This window comes from Nothobranchius furzeri, chromosome 1, assembly GCF_043380555.1.
Source record: "Nothobranchius furzeri strain GRZ-AD chromosome 1, NfurGRZ-RIMD1, whole genome shotgun sequence".
In the NCBI taxonomy this organism is placed as follows: domain Eukaryota; kingdom Metazoa; phylum Chordata; class Actinopteri; order Cyprinodontiformes; family Nothobranchiidae; genus Nothobranchius; species Nothobranchius furzeri.
The window spans coordinates 89,510,801-89,518,442 of NC_091741.1; the positions used below are offsets into that span (position 1 = coordinate 89,510,801).

Consider the following 7,642-nt stretch of genomic DNA (forward strand, 5'->3'; position numbering starts at 1 on the left):
TACAGTGGCTATAGTCACTTTTCTACACATCATTAACAAACAGTAAAAACTTGGTCATCTTTTTGGGCTAGAGTGAATGTTAGCTTCATCTGTTGGGAATGTTGCTATCGTCGTGCTGGGGTCACTCTCCGTCAGTCTGAGAAGGTCAAATCCACTCCACGGCATTTCTATTTATAACAAAAGATTAAGGTCTCCTTTCATCCCCTCTAGTAAAAACTCAGCTCATTGTATTACCTTGAAGTAGCAGATGAAAGATGCTCAAAAGGAATCCCAGAATTTCCTGAAGGCTTATGTTGACACAGAGCCTGGCAGCATGCGTTAAAGAGATGTTTGTTTATTTGGGTCTAACCAAAGAATGACTCAAAATGATCCATGCTATGATATCTTCCTGCCCTAACCAAACTATTGTCACATTTATTAACTTTATTGTTAATTTGTTGAGTAAATTTTTTTTGAAAAGCTCAAAAACATATTATAGAATATTCACTCTTTGTAGGGAGGTTTAAAAGATTTTAGTTGGATAAGAAGTCCTAAGATAAGAAATCCCACATCTGGTGTTATTTTAAGGATTTCAGTTCTCTGACTATATGAAAGTATCTTAAACACGATAAACAAAAGCTAGAAAATGGCCAACAGGGACAGAATGAGCAGTTTCCCTCCTGTTCACCTGCAGAAAAATCACAGGAATATCAAATTTAATGTAGCATTCATCTCAAATGGAAGTAGCATTTCCCCCATACCTGTTGCAATAAGCTAATGCTAAATTTGACTTCTCTCAGAAGTTGGACCATATAGATCTAGTTATAATTTCCCACCCACAATAAATCTGTTGAGTCTTAAATAGTTTTATTTAGTTTGCTGAGACATGTAACCTTATGTGTCTCCATGCAAATCAGACGGAAAGTAAATCTTTTAAATGTATTTTATACTTTCTCACACAAAACTAGAGCTTAAATTATTTAATCATCCTATAGAAATGGAAGAACATTTTCTTAGCACCGGCTATTTGTTCTGATGAGAAAGAGCTTTCTACATTTGAATGGTTAAACTCCAACACCAGGGCAGTAAGCAAACTGCAGAGGTGCTTAAAAGCTGCTTAAGTACGGGTGGGCCAATAACAGGGCTTTCTAAATGTGGGATGTTCAGGCCACCAGCCTGTAATTACAGAAAAAAGATAAGATTAAGCAGGTTAGAGCTGGAGGTACTAATGAATACCATACATCTGTGAAAAGAAACACTGCTGAGAAACTAGCTTTTGGGGTCAATAACTGGGCTATACATCCAGGCAGAAACATGTATAAAAGTGTTCTTCATGGCTTGTGGAAGGCGTTTAACCCAAGACATGCAGAGTCAGCACGGGAGTCAGGAGGTAAGAAATTAAACGTCTTTTATTAAACAAACGGGAATTAAAGGAGCACTGAAATCCAGTACATGATGCCGTGGGCGATCGTTCAGAGTTCTGAGCTCAGCGAGCTGCAGGACAAGCGGGGTGCCAAGGTGACGAGTGTGGCGATCCAGCCGGACGGGAGGTGAGGAAGCAGAGAGGGGAGATGCAGGAGCGGTGGAGGAGGATGGGACGTGTATGAAGATCCGTGGTTATTAGCAGAATCGGTGAAGGTTGTGGTGGTAATCCTAGGAGGGCAAACAGACGGAGCTTCAGGAGCAAGTTCTAAATCTTAATCTAAAAAAAATAAGTCCAAAGTCAAAATCCAAATAATCCAAACATGCGAGGTCAAACGTCTACGAGCAAACAAGTACGAGTGGCAGGCATTACCAATACTGGAGTGATCATCCGGCTTCGAGTGGTGTCTCCATCCTCCTTTTAAACCCGAGCTCCTAATGATTGATTCAGCACACCTGGTGACGCTCTGCTCCTCACCTGTGGGACACAGAACCTCAAAGATGGTTAATTTAGGAGGAGCACTGACCTCAGCAGGAGGATCATGACACACAGATCTATCCTGAGGAGCTAGGGTTTTTCCTTTAACAAGCTTCTTCCTTCAGACCGTAGCAGACTAAACATCCCTGCAACTGAAAATCTACGTCCTGTTTGCCTGTGCCTGTCGGTGAGCGGGAGCGCCAGGAATCACCCACAGCTCAACGCCCCAGGAGGGCCCGGTCCTGACTGGGGCTGTCAGCAGCAGACCCATTGTCACAAACAGGCCTTATAAGGGCAGACTTTGATATGCTCCAGCCTCAAAGCTGTGACAGAGAGATAAACACAGCGATAAGAGCAGAAAGAAACGGGGAAAATTGGCGTGGAGCTGTAAAAGGCCTGTAGAAGGGAGAGAGAAGCAAAACAACAATCACGTGGTAAGCTGAGGAAAGCCCCCAACCCCCTTGTGAGTCTGATGAGTCATCATCAGGAAGAGAGCCAGACGTAGACAAGCGCTCCATCTGAACCCACCCCACCCCCTCACTGGTAAACCTATAAGAGGTGTCTGGCCTAGATATGTGTCAAACACTCTTTCCTTCACAATGAGACCGAGCTGAGGCACTCTGGAAGATGTCAAGTTTATCTTTTCAACCATGTGAAAACTTTGTTTTTTTCTCCCCCTTTCTCGCAACCAATATCTCTTTTGTCTGTTTGTTGTCCTTGACGTCAATTATGCATGGTTACTATGGCAACAGTCAGTTTACAAAAACAGGAAAAGAGGAACGGAGAGTGTAATGGTGCTTTAGAAATGAGACACAGCTTCCCAAACTGTACAAACTAATAAAATGAACAAGGCAAATTATGTTCCTGATTTGCATGAAGTAATATGCTACTTTATATATATATATATATAAAGTATATATGTACATGTATGTATAATCACACCAATGCTGATATTGAGCAACAACGCACGACCTCGAGTGTGATATTGCTTTTATACAACAGTTCTACCTGCTCATTTTATTTTTAGAACAATAAGCAACAACAGATTATGATTTGTTGATTTATTTAATCATTTATCAGGCTCCGTCGCCAACACAAATAGTCCAAACATAAAACGGAGACAAGGCTGTTGCTAGGCAACACAAACATTTTCTACAATAACGGTTAGAACGCCTGTGCACAGCAGAGAGATACTGTTTGTAAACAGTCCCAATGCTGTTAGTCCAATATCAGCACTCTTGGAAAGTCCCTTGACCAATCAAATCACTTGATCGGAACTAACTCAGTATTATTTAGCAGGAAATGACTCGACGGGATCAAGACAATGTTCCCCTTTTACCTAGTTCAGTATGTCCTTGAAAACTGCTGAGCCCGGCTCTTTTCCCTTTTGCCTTATTGGGTAAAAAAAAAACAAAAAAAAAAAAAAAAAAGTGCATAAAAGGATTTGCTGTTAAAGATGTCGTACCACCCTGTCGTCACACCGCTAGAGGAGGAGCTGCAGGCACATTATGTCATGTAGGACCACTTCTATATTTGGGGTTTTAAACAACACTGATGGTTGCTGTCAATGATGCTGTTGATGCACGGGGTGCTGGTGGTTACAACAGTTTCATTCATCTACCTGGCTCACTACTTCTGGTTCACACCCAAAAACAAACCATTTAATCTATACCGAGGGCAAGTCAGTCAAATGTAAACACACACCACATGGATGTCAGGCAATGTTATTCACTAAACGACTTTACCCATGGAAAAACACACCGGTTTCAAGGTTTGTGTGTTTTAAACTGCTGAGCTAAGATGTTATGTCCTAGTTTTGTGACTAAAATTAACTGTTAATGAGTTTCTAATCTTTCTTGAATGAAACATATAAAATCAAGTTTATTACTATAATTCTGGATCATATGTCTACATTTCTCCTCCCAGTGTTCCCAATTGCAGCAGAGTATTTTCTTTTAAAGACAGTAAAAAATAACAAAATCAACACCTATTGTTGGAGTAGCTAGAGGGTTGGGGGGCCTCATAATTTCTATTTCCAGTGGTGACTTCATCTCAACAGTACGGTCCTTTCTCAGCCTCTGCACCAACCTTTCCCCATTATCTGAATTGGCCACTTCCTACATTCCCTCACTTCTATTTTCAGATCCTGGTTTCCAGCAGCAGCAGCAGATGTACATAATTGTGCTTTTTAATAATATGGAAAGGGAAAAAGTGACTGCACCTAAGTTTGGTGGTTTTGGTGGCTTAAATGTGAACAAAAGCACAGTCAGCCAAAAAAGCTTAGCTGCTGTGGGTGAAAACATAGACTTTTTTTGACTCAAGTTCCCTGCTTTAGCTGCCAGGGCATTCAGCAGGCAAGTTATGACTGAAAATATGGGTCAAACTTAACACCCCATAAATGAAACGGGAGGATTTATCAATGCCTCCATGGGCTCATTTAAAATGTCAGACACCTTAAAAAATTTGCATGCAACTATGATTCAAAAAACTCTAATTAACGAGGCAGACCAACCCTGTTTTTAACAGTGGAATTGGCATAAACAGGTTTTAATGTGTTTTGTGTGGTTTGAAGTCACCTGTTGTTGTTGTAGTCGATTAAAAAGCTATTTTTGATCATTTCTTTCTAAAGCTAAATGTGTCGCATGTATGTAAGTGTAGCCCTGGCCAAATAAAGAAAAAAATGTTTACTCTGGTACAGAGCAAAATACAAACAAACAATAAATTAGTTCATAATATTTAATGTTTTAAAAAAATAGTTAACAAGTTGTACAACGGGTTATTAAATAAATATATATACATATTTTAATAAAAGCATGAATATAATATGTACCATCTAACAGGATTTGATTGATATGAAGGTTAAAATTTAATCTGTGAGCGGTTGAGGAGCTGTTATGTGTAGCCTAACTTGTTCTCTATTTTCCCTCTGGGATTAATAAAGTATTTTTGATTTGATTGGTTGATTGATTTACGGTCATTTGTCAATCACTCAATCTCTGTTTTTCCAATGGTTGTATTACGAGCCAATCAGAGCACTGTTCCTTTGGTAAGAGGCGGGGCTAAGAACGCCAGTTAGTGTGGGAGTAGTGAGCCAGACTTGAAGAGTAAAGGTTGGTTTAGGCTTGCAAGGTTCGCACGGCTCTGCGCGGCAAAATTGCATAATTTTAACAACCACGCCCCTCCACCGCGCCTCCGCATGGCCCAAACTTTCCGCACCGTGCACCTAGGAAACTTTCTAACCACGCGGACGGTCGGACGCGGAAAACCATGGCGGACTGGCAAGAACTAGTTATGGCAGAGGTTCGTATTCGTATTCAACTTCAGGACAAACTACCAGAGTACCCAAAAGAAAAACACCATTTAAAGTCACAGAAAACAAAAGACTTGGACCTAGAAAACGGCGACTGGTGTTTAGCGCCATTTCATTTACTCTGGCAAAGAGGGTTCCAGTTACAGCTAATGTGGCCCATGGATGGTAACTGATGGGAGGGGTGAGAGTTCCTTGAGCATGTTTGTTTTTAAAAGCTAGCTTGTTGCCAGATTTTCTATTTCAGCTTTAATAGCCAAATATGTCACATCTATCTTGCATGATCTTTCTGCTCAGTATGGATGTGGGATTACCTTCAGCTCCCATGACAACAAATGTTAGCTCAATGTGTGTAGTCTAACGTCTTTCAGTTGTTTTATTGTTTTAGGCCTGAACTGAATAGAACTGCATTTTCCATTCCTTCTGCTTTCTCTGAGAGGTCACCTGAAAACATCCAGAGCTGCAACTCTGCATGCTCAAGCCTGGTTACATCAGCTATAATCATAATGATACAATAATTAAAAATGGGCATGTCTCTCTATCTTTATTCAAAACATGTATTCCAAACTGATGCATAAAGACCGGCGCCATATGGTTTCTTTTTACATACAAACAGACTTAGTTGTGATAACAGCTGTAAAAGAACTGACTTGGAGCCAATATTTACCCATTATTTCAAATACAATAAAATGATAAAGTAATCCTAAAATATAAATAATAAACTGTGGAATGCTGACATATTTAAAGAGGACCTATTGTGCAAAACTCACTTTTTGCATCCTTCTGTGGTGCCATGTGGGTCTCTTCTGCCTCTATCAACACTCCAAGCATGAAAAAATAAATAACTCATCTGTTCATTTTCTGTTATTGTTTGGTTTCAGGCATCATACGCCAAAAGGAGTTGTTTCAAAATGTCCCTGTTTGTGATGTCACAACATTGGAAATGTGCATAGAACCACCTCTCATGTGCAAGAGAGAGAACAGCTGCTGCTGGAAGAGTTGCAGATCATTTTCGAACCCCTCCTGAATTTCGGAGCTTCTCAGCTTATAGCAGCCTGGGTGGGGGATGGGTGATCATGGCCAGCTCCAACTTGATTTTCTAAAGCGGCAGAGCCCTGGAACGGCTCATTCTGAAAGGTAGTGAAAATGTCAAGTATAAAACAGTTGACTTGGTTTCATGTGAGAGGGGGTTTATGCGAAGAACTTTGCAAAGTCTATTTTATATGTTATTTGAAAAATTGAGGCTTTTGAGAAGAAAGAACTATTATTATTCTCACTGAAATAATTAATATAGAGAAGGTGATGAAGCTTAATTAACTATCAAATAACTTCCAGCCATTAAGGCTTTAAAGAAAAGATCTGATGACTTTATTAGGCTGTGTAGAACATTTGTAAATTCTAAGATTAACAATAAGAATGAAGGAATTTCGATATAATCGCAACCACAGCTGCCCAGAGATTCAATGTCCTTCCAGCAACTGAGTCAGCAAGACCTATTGTGCAACAAAAGCTGCGAACAAGATGTACGGGGGTGGGAAAAGAGGAAATCTGGTGTCCATTAGGAGCAATTTTATGACGTAGAGAGTAAGAGGCAAAAGCTATAAATAGAAAATGATGCATGTTGACAAAACAACAGTGGACTGTTAAAAACAGCTGAAAGTAAAGGTGAGCATTTTTAGTTAACATTTTTCTGAATTGCAAATGCAGAATTCTGAGGGTTTCTTTTAAAACTGGAAAACTTGCGCAATTAAACCCTTTTTGATATAATTAAGTTCTGATTGTTTGATTTATTGTCTGTGGCATAATAAAATCAGTAAATTAGAAATATAACAAAATAGGTCAAATCGAGATGTGTCTGGAAAAGAAGCATCACAAGTTCTTGCATCTGAAGGCCCTGAAGCTGTGTGCAGTTTGGTGGAACTATTACAGTGACGTGGCCGATGAAAGGGAGGCACACAAGGAAGGGGGAGGGGAGAGGAGGAGGGGTGAGAGACTTTAACAGAGAGAGGGAGAGAGAGAGAGAGAAGAAAGGAGAAACGTAGCTTTTCTCCACCAGCAAGTCATTTCTGTCTTTGGCTGTGCTTGCGCCCCAGCTGCCGCTGGTTCAAAGTACGGTCACTGGCAGGGAACCAGCCATAAGGCTGCAAAAATCACTCACTCAGCCACTTCACACGCACACTAGGAAGCAAAAAGAAACAGAATGTCTTTGGCACAAATGAACGTCTCAGACTTGAGTCCAGAACTGCATAGCTTAGACATCAAAACCAATGGGAACTTTTAATTCACATTGCATTCTTTAATGGGTAGATGAAAAGTTAATGCTTGGTCAGTCAGTTAAGTAGCACACTTATTAACTCCAGGGTTGGTGGAGAAAAGAACGCTAAATCTAATCATGCTCACTGTAAAAATGTAGCAAAAAGACATCTATTCTTGAGTGTGTTCATGAGCCAAACCTG

At 40.3% G+C, this 7,642-nt stretch overlaps 1 long non-coding RNA gene across 1 annotated transcript; it reads right to left on the bottom strand.

The window, feature by feature from the left end:
- Window positions 1–1,370: 1,370 nt before the first annotated feature.
- Window positions 1,371–2,139, bottom strand: LOC107377163 (uncharacterized). The gene is made up of 2 exons (XR_001571908.3): window positions 1,775–2,139; window positions 1,371–1,632 (listed from the first exon to the last, which is right to left on the bottom strand). It is a non-coding gene; the product is annotated as an uncharacterized lncRNA (long non-coding RNA).
- Between the last annotated feature and the right edge of the window lie 5,503 nt (window positions 2,140–7,642).